The sequence below is a fragment of the Triturus cristatus genome, chromosome 1_2 (assembly GCF_964204655.1).
Source record: "Triturus cristatus chromosome 1_2, aTriCri1.1, whole genome shotgun sequence".
Taxonomy (NCBI): domain Eukaryota; kingdom Metazoa; phylum Chordata; class Amphibia; order Caudata; family Salamandridae; genus Triturus; species Triturus cristatus.
The window spans coordinates 800478148-800493944 of NC_140580.1; positions in this window are offsets into that span (position 1 = coordinate 800478148).

The window sequence follows — 15797 nt, forward strand, 5'->3', positions numbered from 1 at the left end:
ACCAGCGTGGCTTTTATTTTTCTAACCAATCAGATTCTATTTTACGCTATGCGTTTAGCCAATACTAGCGCGGCTCTTAGTCCCTAAATCAGTGCTTCTAGTACTGCATAACTTTCAACACTTTCCTAATCCAGACGTCACCTCACTGCAGTGTGGCTTCCATTCGACAACCGCTTTCAATATTCCCAGAAATTTCCAAACTACATGAAACAATACACAAATGAATAACGGTTGTTAATGCATAAATCAATAATACAATCCACAATATTCTCTACCTAACTAACTAGAACCTAACCATGCCTCTGCTACCAAGAAAAACTGATGGAGCGGGTTACCAGCTCGAGTTACACACACATACCTAATACTCACCTGGGCCCATACCATTCATACAGATAAGCTAGTAAAACCCCGCTGTCATCAATTTTGAGAAATTACCTGTAATTTGATATCCACTTTTACTAAGTCTTACCAACTCAATTTTCCTGGCAATAAATTTCCTTTACTCAATGAATCAGGTCGCTGAGTTAGTTTAAGGTAGAAATGACATTTACCTTCCTTCCAAATGACCACAAACTCACAAAGTTTTAAAATCTTTATCTAATCAATAATTGTGTGAGTCATAATCAATTAAGTCAACACCTTCTTCCTTCAAGAAGAAATTAAAATTCAATAAAACTAGTCACACTAAAAGATCAATGATGTCAGTACCTGTAAAAGTGAGGAAAAGAGAGCAGGTACAAAGACAGATTTCACAGAATTATATTTACCTAGGGTGATTGATGAACCCAACTCCTTGAAGATGGGCCAGAATGGAGTCCACCGTGACAGGTGGCAGACTGAGGATCAGGACAGGTACAGATCTGAAAAGGTGACCTCTTCTAAGTGCAACGCCAGCATCACACCCTCTCTGGCACTACCCTCCTCGATCTTCTCTTCCGAAATTCCCCTTCTAGATGATTGGATTATCAATCAGTATCTCGGTCTCTCAAGCAGGTTCTCTGGCATCTGCAGGGTCTGAGACAGCGTCTCGGACAGAGTCTGTGGCAGCATGCGTGTCGGGTCGGTGATGAGTCGGAATGACAGGTCTGACTCAAAAGAGAGAGCGAGCCCGTTAACTAACTAGGCTTCCTCAATTAAACTATTCTGTGTTCGTGTACCACCCCCAAACGTTTCAATATTCGTGTTTTCACATATTCTGATTGGACAGGGCAAGGAGGTGAGTTCATCACACCATACTAAAAGTAATATTTTCTCTTTGGACCATAGTTCTATGTTTCTGACCCTTATTTTACTTTCCCAAAGCTTATTCCCACCCGCATTTCAGGTTATGATCAATACATTTTGAAACATTTTTCGAGTTTTCTTCTTTTGTCCGGGTCAATAGGTTGAGTCTCAGGCGTCTCGGTCCAGTGTGGCCTTGGCTGTGTTTCAAGTTATGCCATCATGGTTTCCGGCACGTTTCTGTGCGCCTGCGCGCTGGACAGATGGGTAGGGATTTCAGTCACCCTCCGAGGCCCAAATATGAACTAATAATAAAGTCAGAAAGAGACACGTTAGAATGTGAAAATAAATGATTTCACTGTATACCACTTATCTCTACTCTATCCCCATTTACTTATTTTAATCTTTCGCATTAGTTTTTAGTAGAACTTATAAGGTTTAGTTTAAGCAATAGCATGTGTATTATCATGTGAGTTTCAAGCAGCCTGTAACGCCCTGAACGTCTCAGGATCGTTTAACAGACACGACAATGAGGACGCAACCACTTGTGAAGGGTTAGTTCTTTTAATGAAGGCGAATAAAATACAAAGAACAAACAAAAGTTATAGTCACTGGAATCCTCCAGGCTAAGTACGTTACCAGCCCACAGCACGGATGGTCCTAACCGTCCTCTGCATATACGCCGATCCCGGCGTATGCCAACAGAGGGCAGAAATGAAATGGCCGACAATGCCAATCGGTAGGCTGTGAGGGGCACGAAGAGTGTTGGGGAGAATCGAGGAGTCAGGGAAACACCCAGCCGGGGTCTCTACCTGAAGGGAGCAGCCGCTCAACCTCTTCCTCAGACTGCACCGGGACGCGGAGTCACCTCCTGGTGATGCGTCACCGATACCCCAATCACAAGCAAGAAGACTGAACCGAGAGCAGCCGCTCGATCGATCCTGTGGACTTCCGAGTCTGTAACGCGGCAAACACCTCCTGGTGTGCGTTACAGCTGGCAGTCCCTGTGTCTCTGGTCGGGCTGGGAGTTACGACTCCAACCAGCAAAAGCGCCACTGCGCTTGGACTCAGCCGAGTCAAAAAGCGAAGCACAATGGTTGACCGGTAGAGCTTCCGGGTCCTTCACAGGTGACGATGGGGCAAGACACGGCCCAGGGAGTAACGACTCGACCTACCTCCGTTCTTGCCTTACTGGAGCACCACTCCGGAACACTGCTCTTCACGAAGCAGGTACGTCGGTGTAAACACAATATCCGACAGCCTTGTACCTCCCGGTTCCTCCCTTTATAGGGCGTGTTTTCCTTGAGTTATGTAACAGCTCTCCTGTTTACATAAGGGCGTGTTTCCCTTGAGTTATGTAACAGCTCTCCTGTTTACATAAGGGCGTGTTTCCCTTGAGTTATGTAACAGCTCTCCTGTTTACATAACCTCTCAACCGCTAAGCATCCTGGGAGATGTAGTCCGTTTTCGCTGGTTACCGTTTTCCTCCCCTCGTATGACAGGAATACTTGACACAGCCATACTAAAGCTACTGCACAGCCGCAAAGTTTACCCCCAAGCAGAGAAGGCGTCATACTGCGTAGATGCAGTAGACGCATGCACAATGAAGTTCCCGTGTTTTTGGCGCCCATTTTAAGACACTCGGGTTACTTGTTAGTAATACACATAGGAAAGCTTCCCCTAGGTACAATATGTTGTGTATAATTCAATATTAGTATTTACAAAACATTTTAGTTATGTGGTTACATGTTATTTGACGAGCAAGTCTCTTTAATACGAAACCTTGCTCCATCAGTGGCTCTTCATTGATGGAGGCCAACAGGGCATTTCCTTGGTCAAGCCGACTTATAATTAGATCCTGGGCAAGCGGTTTCCTTGATTCAACTGGGATCCACTGAGTGATCTTACGTAAGCTTTGCATTAGTCCATAACAAATGTCCGTGAAGTGGTTGATGTGATCTTTCATGGACAGCTTGTTGTCGATCTTGACTTCAAAGTGATGTACTAAGGGTTTGGGAGATGGACAAGGGCTAGGCCTCTGAGGCCACCAGTTATTGGACCAGAGTTCATGAGCCTTCCTGAAAAGGATGACCGCTGTCATACTGGCACTATGTTGAAGGTGGTTGGTTTGCATCCGGATGGTAATGTGGGTCATGGAATTTTTAAATCTGTGTCTGGTATCAGTTGGATTGGGACCAAGAGTGATCAATGGCTGTATGTTATCTGCATATAACACTATATCTAGCCTATAGGATCTGATCACTTTGGCCAGGGGGGCTACATAGAGGTTGAAAAGCATGGGACTTAGAATGGATCCCTGGGGGACTCCCTTATCTACCAACCGGCTACTAGAGACCACGGTGCCTAGTTGTGCTCTATATGTTTGGTCAATTAGATAGTTCCTAAGCCAGGCTAAGGTCATTCCCCTGAATCCCATCTTCCACAGCCGATGTTCTAGAATGCTGTGGGAGATGGTATCAAAGGCAGCCGACTGGTCTAGTAAGAATAGAATGGCTGACTGCCCACTGTCCTGGGCAAGCCTTACATTGTCAATTACCTCAACCAGCGATGTTTCAGTGCTGTGGGCAGCCCTGAACTCTGACTGGGAAGGGTCTAAGAGTTTATGGCTTTCTAGATAGGTTGTGAGTTGTTTGTTGACCAGAGAATCGGGTACCTTTCCGAAGTAAGGAAGAAGGGAAATAGGGCAATAGTTGCTGGGCTCTTTGGGGTCTGCGGAAGGCGTTTTCAAGATTTGTTTGACCCTGTTAGAAGGGCCGTCCTCAGGGAAGGACCGAATATGTACCTGACCACCCTGCGACCCACCTTTCCCGGGAGAGGTAGCCGAGCACTGGCAGGAGACCCCCTCAGGGCTGGGTCCCGTACCTAAGATCGTACACGCTGATTTAGTACCATGCAACACAGAGACACCACACCGTAGATTCTGAAGTACGTATTCTTTATCTAGATATATCAGGACCTTTATGATCCGCAGAGGCGTATGTACAAGTAGAGCAAGGGCTCACAAAGTCTCGGTTGGGGGAGGGGTAGCGGGACAGTCTGAGGATCTGGGTCAATGCGGGTGCGTATCCGGCGCACAGCTCTCAATCCTCGAGCCGGGGGATACGATACGATCTTTGGGGTCCAGCCGGACCAGAATGTCTCTTGAGTTACGACCAAGTCTGCAGGGCTCGAGTAAGGGTGTTGGAGGTCGGACAATCTTCAAGGAGCCGCGAGTCGGTCAGCAGGGCTCAGAGCTCTCAAGGGTGCAAGGGGAGCCGCGACCACGTCAGCAGGGCTCGGATGTTTTTAGGCAGAAGTCCGTCTCTGCCAGGTGGAGCCGCGACGCTGTCTGCAGGGCTCACCGAGGTTCCAAGAGTTCCGTCGGACTTTTGGAGGATGTTCTTTCAGCCGCGACCATGTCAGCAGGGCTCGTTTCGTTCCAGGATTCAACTGCCGAGGGTCCCAGAGCGCCCCTTGTTATAGGTCGACTCCTCTTTGATGTCCGGAGTCCTCACGGGCAGGGGTCTTAGCGCCTGGGGGCCGTTTGTTGGGGGTTCCTGCCACGCGGCCCTTTAATCCTTTCAAAGCGGGTTCGGGAGGGATCCCAGACAGGCAGCAGGCGTGGAGCCAGCCCTCAGGGTGGCCGGAGGGGCGATCGAAACTATTCTCTAGAGAGGAGGCCAGGTGTGAGTGAAACTACTCCTCCCTCTCCTGCTCACCCGGAGCTCTCTCTCCCCCCAGCCGGTATGGCGCGACTAGGCCGGGGTTGCGCTTGGGTTGAGGGCGGCCATCTGGGGTGCGGGGCCTGGTCACTGGAGGCCGCGAGGCCGATGGAGGGGGAAGGGTGCCCGGTGTCGTGAAAATGGAGGGAAGGACGTGGGTAGCCCCGGGTTCTGTGGGGGACCAGGTGTGGACTGGGTCAGGTAGGCTACGTTAATCAGGGTCGTGTGGGGTGTAGAGGTCAGTCTGGTGTCGCTACGGGTCTGGATGGGCCACGCCACGAGGCCGGGTCCAACAGACCCTGGCTGCTTTCCATTTAATAGGGACTAATGCTTGATTTAAGGACATGTTAAAAAGGTGAGTGAGACTCCTGAGGAGCACTGGGGCAATGGTAGACAGAATATGAGGTGAAACTTGGTCAACCGGAGAACCCGATTTGACCTTTAGAAGGGCAGTTCTAACATCTTCTTGAGTGAGTTCAGTAAACTCTTCTAGAAGTGAAGTGGTAGATGTCGGATTGCTGTCTGGTTCATTATGATGATTTTCAGTATTATAATTGGGAAAGGAGTTATGAATGGTGTTGATTTTTTCCTCAAAGAAAGTGGACAGAAGGGTTATCAGACTGACAGGAAGAAGTATTGGTAAATGATTTTTGTATTTTATGAAGCTCCTTATTTGAATTGGCAGCCTTGTAAATTCTGATACTAATGTATGTTTTTTTGGCTAACTTAATATTATCTAAGTAACATCTGTGAATGAGTTTGTACGCCTGTCTGTCCTCAATGCTTTTGGTTTTCCTCCATTTGCGTTTGGCTTTCCTACTGGTAAGTTATTCAGATTTTATGGCTTCAGTAAACTAGGGTGACACATTGGACTTAAGCTTGGCCCTTGACAGAGACACGGTGATGCCGAGGGCCTGTGTAATTGTCGTCTCAGAGGCAATCACTGCGTGATCTATATTTTCGGTGCTTGTTAGGAGCGGGATGCTGAAATAGGGTGAAACTCACTTTCCTCCAGGGCCTGCTCCATTTCTGTTCACTACTAGGATTGTTGTTAGTAGTGACTGTTTGTAGGGAAAATTTCAGTAGACTGTGGTCCGCTCAGATCAGGGGGATAGGAGGCTCCACCTTAATGCTGGAGGTATTGGTTTAGGAGGTCAAGAGTATGGCTGGCCGAATGGGTGGGTCCGGGCACCAATTGTACTAATCTCAGTGTATTTAGATTAGAAATCAGTTGGCGCGTATCCATGTCAGAGAGAAGCTTGGCGTGTAAATTAAAATCACTGATTAGGAAAAAGTTGTCGAACGCTAGTACGTGTGAAGCGATAATTTCAATCAGGTGATTTATAAAATTGGTTTTAGGGACAGGGGTCTATAAACTAGGGCACCTCTCCAGGTTCCCTTGGTTTGTTTTTCAGTTCTAAAAATACAGAGTTCAACCCACTCTGCGGTAAAAGTTTCGGGGATACTAATCTTCAATTCAACCCTTAAGGCTATTGCTAATCTGCCTCCTCTTTTGATATTCCTGTCAAGTCTGTTAAGTTGGTATTCGGGGGGAAAGCTGTTGCCACATCAGGAAGGGCGGGCTCATGAAGCCAGGTTTCAGTGATAAAACATATATCTGGCTTCTCTGAGTCCAGCAAACTCCATATCTCAAGTGCATGTTTTGGGATTGAACGTGCATTGAAATAGAGCCCTGCTAATTGATTTGATTGCTCGACAATTTTCCCGTCTGTTGTGCTTGTAAACCGAGTTAAGGAGTGAGGGGTGGACTCGTATTGAATACTTTCCATGACTGCTTTTGAAAGGCATGATATTAAACAAGATGCCAAGGGACATTCTGGTGAATTGGCAGAGTGCTGTATATTTAATAGATTAAACTCTTCACTTGAGTAGCATTAGACTCCCATTGATTGGGTTGAAAACAGTCCACAAATACGTTGCAAAAAGTAAAGAAAGTAACAAAGAAGAAAAAAGAAATGGCCTTAAACCTTACCTTTGTCCTGGTCTATTGCTACCCTTTGCCCGTGACATTTCATCACCCCATTCTCAATAAATTGTTGTCCATGTCTTGTTTGCCCCTTCTATTTGCATTTTCTGTTCTAGATTCCCAATTTGCTATCACTTTCTCTTGGTTGTGATTTGGCTACCAGCTTTTCAGGATGTCTCCACCTTCATCTGTCATTCTGAATTAGTGTATGCACTGTCTGACAACTTCAATTATCTAGAGGCATTTTGTGCACATTTATATTTCTTTTAAGTGCTAACTCTAGAATTACTTATTAGTACATGTCTTTATTACCATATCAAAGTGAAGACTACTTGCTTGAACAAATCTACCATCTAACTGGCTCAAACCCTTACTGCCAGCTGAAGACATTATTCAGTCATAGAAAACGAATTGTTCAAAATGAAGTATAAACAAAAGAGAAAAAGGGCCTAGAAGGCTAGTACTCTCACTCAATAGCCAATTTTAACTGTGGTATGATATAGTTGGTGTCATCAAGCATTCCCATTGATAAAAGACTAGGGCTCTCAATCCCAGAATGTAATGATCAGAAACATATTTTTTGTTATTTCCATACAAGAAGACCTGGTAGGTACAGCGTCATCCGTAACCCCTTGTAATCAAGGTTTCTTCTTCTACTCCAATCATCTTAACCCTAACTATATTCTTGACCAGCTTTTCAACGAATTTAGAATATTGTATAACCCCCATAAAATCTTCCCTTTTTAAAACTCTCTTACTCCTCATTTAAAATAAATATGTTTGTATTCAACAGCTTTTCTAACTTGGATATATATATGCTCTTGCCTTTTGCAGGAGCAGATTTCTGTTTGCTTCCAGAATGTGAAACACTATGACAAAATGTTAAAACCTACTCAATTAAGGCTTTGTGGCCTATTGCATCCATGCTGTTACACCCTTCTCCTCACCTCTATTGCAGACATAGGCCCTCACTGGGAGTATCTCAGAATTGCTATTAGGGAGAAAACAGGAGTTTTTGCCTGACTCAGTGTTCTAAGATAAGCAATATTACCTCCTAATGTATTACTGCTCACTGGATTGTGAGAGGACACATATAGTTAGGTAAAAGCTGCCTAGATTACTTGCGGAAATTGGCATTTAATGTAGAAATGACTCCGGGAAATCAATCTATCATTTATTTCCATTTTGCTCCTCATTACATAATGGGATATCTTATAATGATATAGCAATCAGGAATCAAGATTTGGAAGTTAACAACGAGAACGTCCGATTTCAGTTTCTTACTCATGTAGCTAAAGTTTTCGGGTTGCAAGGTTCCTGAGATACAATACTACTGCTCTCAAAATACGAGGTACCTAAGATGTATGAAGCCTTTCTACATTCAGAAATGTGTTACCGAATCACAATTTGAGTTTGTGAACAATTTGGTATTTGGAAGAGGTGCAGTGAGGTCGTCCCTTCCAAATACCCAATCAGATTGGTATGTTACAAAAATCTGGTTGCAAAACATGAATATTTTACCGACTACTGAAAGCTAGTGGTAAGGCATTTACAAAAGGAAAGGTGTCACAAGGGACCCCTTCAACTTTGTGAAATTTGAAAAAAATATTTTTAAGGGTAGGCAATTATCCCATGCCTACTCCAGTAACATTCTTAGTTTTCTTTTTTAACTCAGCCCATTCTCTTTAAGAAAAATAGGCTGCATTTACTCTTCAATAGTCATAAGGTAAGTGCGACCCATTATTGTTATCTTGCGAACTGACCTATTAGTACATAGGTCCAGGGCGGCTCCTCTATTAAAGCGGAGGAGCGTCGCCCCACTTAAGTGCCCCTTAAAGCCCCGAGATGAAAAATAAAATAGTGATGGGCAGAGGGCTGCCTTTGCACTGTTTAAAGTGGACATGTCTCTTTGGCTGGCCTTCTTACGATGGTCAGCCAGACATCTTTAAACATCTGGGTGGAGAGCACGTGCAGGCCTCCAGTGCACTGGGGAGCGCAGAGAGAGGCAGCTCTCACCATTCAGGCAGCTCCTAACATGCATGTGAACAGGCCTGGATTGGTCGAGGGAGTTTGCTCTGGTCTGCACTGCAGTCCAGCAGAAGAGGTCCAGAGTGAAGAGGGCGTAGTCCGCCCTCGTGTTTTCTTTTTTTCTTTTATTAGTCCATGCACGCACCCACCCATTTACCCCCCCAGTAGATGCCAGCCGCCACTGCCTAGGTCGGTTCTCAAAATTCCACATTGGTCGCAAAAATATTAGTTGCGGATTGCGACCAGTGGGTGCTACGTATATCTGTCCCAACGAGCCTTAACCATTGGAGTCTCATCTCTCGCCTGTTCATAGCTACAGTGTGTTTTGAATGCAGTACAGAGAATATTGCAATCTTTTCACAGTAAAGAAAGCTCTCTCTGCCAGTAAATTTCAATGAAAATGAACGTGACAGCTTTTGCAGGAAACGGCAGCAAAGAACTCAGTTGAGAGACCGCTTTTAAATGTTTCTCTTCAACCTCTCGTCATTCGTCAATGCCCATTCAACCCCTTCTCACAAAATTTGTCATGCACAACAGGGATGAACGCATTTCCAATCTGATCCGAGAGCGGCGATCTGACCCTTGATATGTAACTGCTAGCGAGCGCCTCATAATACATTGTCTTCTCTCGTTACAGAATTTCCCTCCCTCGATTTCTTTTCTGGACAGGGCATGATTCGACATTTACTTTCTCAGCCAGCCTTCCTGCCTCAGTGAATCAGACCTCGCACAGCCAGTGTTTTCTGCCGGTGATTGACAGAAAGTACTTATTTCAGCCTATTTCCATGTAACACTGCTAGGAGGTGGAAACAGCAGAAGGCGAATGAAACAGCAGCTGTGGCAGACCCTTATTAAATACCAAAGTCAAGCAACACTTGAATCCTTAATGAAAACATCATTTCGGCATTTTAAAGCATATGTTTATGAGTGAGAATAAATCGAGTTGCTGTTTTCCATCCCTCAATATTTCCACTTTGATTTTAAGAATTTTCACACTCTAAACTGACATTCAACAGCATAGAAAAATGAGTGTAAGATTTAAACATTTTTCATGCATTGTAGTGTAGCATCCGAAATATCTTTGCTGTGCTGTGCAAGAACGAAAAACAGAGCAATAGCAACTAAGGGCCTCATTTCTGGCAGTTTGTCACAGGGCCGTGCTGCAAGGCGCCTTTCTGCGCTGCCTTCTGCAAAAGTGAATTTGAGCAACACAGTTCATTCCTGTCCTTTCTGCCTACACTAGCACTGTTTTGGCAACCTAGCACCATGATAGGCACCCATGCACAATGGTGCAAGGGTGTCTCCGTTGCCTGTATGCCTGTTTTTGCGCAGGAAGGGTCATCTTCCTGCACAAAAACAAACCTGAGAGGTGTGATCCTCTTTCTATGCATACTGCACAATGCAGCCCCCCACGAAAGAGGAAAAAACGAGGTGAAATAAACATATTTCTCTTAGTTACGCCTCACATCTGGAGGGGTATTGATGTGACACTTCCCCAGGTTTACATCACTTTGTAAGTCTGGAGCAGCGTCAAATTCCATGGGTGTTTTGTGTCAAAACACATTGCAATGCCAATGAAACACAGGAGCTCAGAGTAAGGCGATGCAGCAATTTGTGCAGTGTCGTCTAACTCATGGTTTAAGAAAATACTCAAAGTTAAGCAGGCTGGCTTTGTGTGGCTTCATAAATCTTTATGAGAGCCCTGCGTCATGCATGTACCACCTTTCTTGGTGCAAAAGTGACAAAGGGCTCTCATAAATAATCCCTTAATATTAGTTGCTCCAGCTGTCATTCCTTGCTCTTGCACCAACGGGGTACCTCGCGTCACGTACATCTTAACACTATGGGTCAGAGGTGCGTGTGATGCCCAGTGTAGATTTTGGAAACATTCCCTTCCCGTGCAACTTACAATGCTTGGACAACCAGAAATGTCAGATGCATTAGATGTGTGCCATGCACTGCAACTCACACATGTTAGAATATACCCATTTGCGCTTACGCAGTGCCCTATGTAAGTTAACATTTGATGCACCCTTTTCTTTTCAGGCGCCATTTTAGGCTGTTCAAAACTGATCTTATTCAATTCCGAGAAATGCCCCCTCCTGAGTTTCGTTTCTGAGACGTTAGGTTTTGTTTCAGTAATGAGTACATGTTAGCGCATAGCTTTCTCACTCGATAGAGGCCCTCTCCCACTTGTCTGATGGCGGGCCCAGGATGGAACAACCTTGGACTATGCTAGTTTGTGTAAGACATAAGTGCTGAAACCTGTTTTTTGTATTTCACTATCTAGCTGCATCTGCTTGGAAAATTCCACTGTGGCGTATTCTATGAAACGTACATAATGTATCTATATGCTTGTTGATTTCAGTTCCCTCTGTAGCACTCCTAGCGACTGTACAGATAGGGCTCCACTCTGAGTTAATATGAATAAACACTTATTAGTTTGTATTTTCTACTGTCTGAACAACTCTTTTTTTGGTATGGAAAGCTGACAGGTGGTCATTAGTGACCCGGGTGGCCCTAAACAGGTCACTTCCTTCAATTGGCGCCTGAACAGGGACTCCTTTCGGGTGATTGACCCATCCCCTTTCCGCAGATGGGGGGGGAGGTTGAGGATTGTTTGGTCTGAAGAGTCGGCAGTGGAGAAATAGTTTGTTTGTACTACTGACATCAGGTGACTTTGTTTTGGTTCTATGTGGATATGATACCATTGTGGTTTGAGTTTGTTACGGTCTATGGACTGTTTTGGTAAAAAGTGTTTGCAAATAATTTGCCAGGTGAAATAACAACTTTGTTTTCTTTTGCCATGCCTGGCCTTAGTAAATTTTGTTTTTTGTGTTGTCATTGTTGTTTCACAGATGCCCGGTTGGAAGAAGCTCAGCCGGCGCCTATTGAAGGCATCCCCAATTTTGATATGTATGTGAAACATGGCCTTGGCCCTAATATGTTTAGTACATTATGGCATAAATATATGCTGACTATGCTGAGTTGCAGTCGCCTTTGACAGACTCTTTTGAAGAAAAGAAAATTGCATTTTTACTGGCAAACTTGTTTAAGAGGCGAAGTAGGCAGTCGATGTTTGATTTTCTTTGAACTTGGCAGAAGGAGGCTAAGCAAAGGCGGTTAACAATGGAGAAAGAGGCACAGAAAGGGAGAATGCAGACATTGATGCAGAAAGCTGTAGCATATGATAGAGAAAAACAGGAGACGGGAATTGAATGTGAGGTTAGGAGATTTCCGTTGCATATTGACAAGTCCTATCTAGCCCAAGAGGAAAATGAGACTTTTGTAGAGGAGTTGTTAGATACTCGACCCCCGCCTCCTTATGCCCCGCAGAGGATATATCCCACTGTTGCTTTACAGTCACAGCAGCCTGTTTCATCTGCTCTGGCTGCCCCCATACCTATGGCTGTTATTTCAACAGCTCTGGCACCCCCGTTCTTTCTCTTTCCTCACCATCTTTGATGACTGTGACCTCTGGTTCATCTACTGTTCTGACTCCTGTGTCCTCTGTTCTTTCTCCTCCGGTGCAAACATTGGCTACAGCCGTAACCACTACTTCTATTACTCCTCCTCCTCCTATGGTTACTCATCCTCTGATATCCTTGGATGTTGAAACATCTGTATGAGGGTTTGAAGACACGGATTGGGTGAGATTTAGAGAATGAGTGGGTCCATTGGTGAGCTCTGGACTAGGTGAGGATGAGAAGGAGGTATGAGCAAGACAAGCTATGAAGTGGGCTAGCAATGTGGTTTATAGCACTGAGGATAATTGGCAAGCTGTGCATGAGTTTGAACCTCTTCTGCAACAGCGCGTTCTTAAACACATGTCTGCTACATTGATAGACCTTTGGCGTACGCACATCAAAGAAGGGATTGGAATGGAGCGGTCACTAGACCGGCCATGGCTGCTCGCTTCCAGGAGCAATGGGTTTATACTCCATGGAAAAGAAGTGAGGTTTTAGCCCTCAAGGCTACCCTGCCTGATCCTAGAAAAAATCCCACTGCCTATTATAAGGAATTAACAGAGGTTGCCTCTTCTACTGTAATGACTCTTGCAAATATTGTAATGTTTTTTGGTCTTATTGTTCCAGTTGATATTTGGCGGCCGGTGCATACTCAAGAGCATGTCACAGAGTTGGGCGGTACATGGGATGTGATTAAGGGATGGGATCAGGAAAGGAAGCCAGGACACAAACCCCGTGCTGAGATACTTGTTTTGTCTGGTCGTATTATTACATATATGCACTTATTCCACCTAAGAAGGCATGTTGGGACAGATTAACGGCCTGTCGACAGAAGAAGGATAACAGTGTGTTCAATTTATTTACTAGGTTTAAAGACACGTTTTTGGATTATAGTGGGCAGGATATGTCCACTGAGGGAGGAGTCCGTTTGTTTGTTGATTGGTTTGTCACTAATCTTCTTCCTGAAAGTACTTAAAAAAATTACAATTTAAGAGTGTTATATAGCTCAAACTAAACCCGAAGATATCGTGTATCAGAGCGCCTTACATAGCACCAGTTTCATTACATCAGGACACATTCATTTTTGTTAGGCGCGGGGAGATAACGTCAGTTGCCCAGAATCACAGGATGTTGAGCGTTGCTGCAGAGACTCTAACCCGGTTCCCCAGCTTCGACGTCGACCTCTCTAGCCATAAAGCTGCATCCTCTCCCTTGGTCTACATCTTCTCCCTCTGTTATTTTGAATATTGCTCAATATTATGAACATCGAGATCAGGAGGAAAAGGATAAAACTGATAAGAAACATAAAGATTTAAAGACAAAGTTTTGTTGCAGCAGGCATTTTGGGGTAACACCAATAATGAGGCGGTTCTTCTCGACAATTCCCCCGATGTAGGCAGCCTTCCATGACACCTCTGGGGGAGAATCAGAGTGTGTATGGTAAGGAGGAAGGACATTGGCATAGCCAGCGCCCTGTGCTTTTACAGAAGGTTGCTTCCCCTAGAGGACGGGGTTCTGGTGGTAAAGGTCATGGGATTGATCGAAATCAGAATGCCACGGCTCCTGGTGCCCAATCTAATACCAATTATTTTAATGACCCCAGAGATGGACATTATCATCATAATGATTATGAGCTTGATGATGTGACAAGCATGTCTTACAGCTAGGATAGCCAGGGACAGGTTGAAGGACCATTTCAGATACCTGTTGATCAGCGTGGTCCTTATGTCACAGCGGATTTGCAGGATTCGACTAAGGAATTTTTGGTGGACACAGGTGCGACAAAGAGTTCTGTTTTTCGACATATGGTCCATGAGGTGGCCCTGTCTGTCCAAAATAATGTTTCAGTAGGTTTTTCAGGTGTACCGGTTGTCAGACCCATTTCATGCCCCTTGAACTAACTGTTGGTCCTTTCACTGTGGAATCTCCATTCTTGTTAACATCTAATTTTGGTGAAAATCTCATGGGTTTGGACTTACTGAAGTAGTTACTTGCTCATATAAACCACGCTAGCCCCAATGTATAATTGGGGAAGGGAACTAGAGGCACAGGGCCCCAGGAGCTATCTAGCCTCCAACATATAATGTATCGACGGGGAGGAGAGACAGACGCAGCTAGGTTTTACAGTGGAAGGCGCACCGTGACAAAAGTGTGACTAGAGGGGCCTTCCACCACCCCTCCCATGGAGAACGTATCTTAAGATTCTTTGGCTAAACTCACAGTGCGAAGTGATATCTGACACCCCACCAAGGGGTTTATCTTTATCACCAGGTGGTAAAGACGGAGCCCACTTTACAACAGGTCCTGAAGAATACCACATACCCCTATGGGACATCAGGCAGAAACATGTTGACCTTATATATCGCAGTGATGGGATAATAATTTCCCTAAATCACCGTACACCTTTTTAATACCATAGAGCTGCCCACCTTAATAAAAATTGATTTGACAACTGTAATGGTTTTTAAATCACATTCACCACTCACTGGCCACCACTTAGTTTAGAAGTGCATCCCTGTTGTCAGGTGTATGCCCACCCTCTATCAAACCAAGTTTTTAGAGGGCAAGGATGGCCAATGATGAAGCATGACACCAGGTGGTGTGTGAGGCCAGTCCTTCACTTTTTGTGAGATGTCTACACTCACTATGCAAGTTTAAGCACCTGCAGGTCACTTTCCTAGGAGCATCCCCACTTGTGTTTAACAATAAAACTATTTATTGCTCCCCTGCTGGTGTTTATATTACTATAGGTCGAGATGTAAGAATTAGACAGTGTTTGTCCCAGCATGCGTCCCTCCCAGCTGAATTTGCTGTGGTACCACCCACACTATGGGCCACAAGTGATACAGAGGTGGGTTTGTTGAATATACCACCAGTTTCTATACAGGTTAAAGATAATGCTATTCTGCCCCATATTCCCTAATATAAAATACTGTAGGCAGGAGAGCGAGTCCTTCTTCAGGTTATTCAGGATTTGATACAAAAGGGAGTGGTTGAAGAAACATCTGCTAACATTTGCAATAGTCTTATTCTTCCGGTCCTTAAGAGGGCACCCTCAGGTTCCTCTGAGCCCTTTGATGATGTTTATCGCTTTGTGATTGATTTGTGTGAGGTTAATAAAATAGTGGTTCCACAATTTCTGGGGGTTCCTGATATTACTACGCTTTTAACTATGGTTCCATCAACTGCTGCGTTCTTTTCCGTTATTGATCTGGAAAATGCATTCTTCAGTATTCCTATTAGGCCTGGGCCAAAATTCTGTTCCGTTCGTGGAAATTGCGATAATTTGGCATTTTCGCGTTCTGCGGAAAGCACGAAAATGCAAAAATTTCAGCATTCCGCAGCTTAGCGACAATTTGTTTCTTGCTCGCG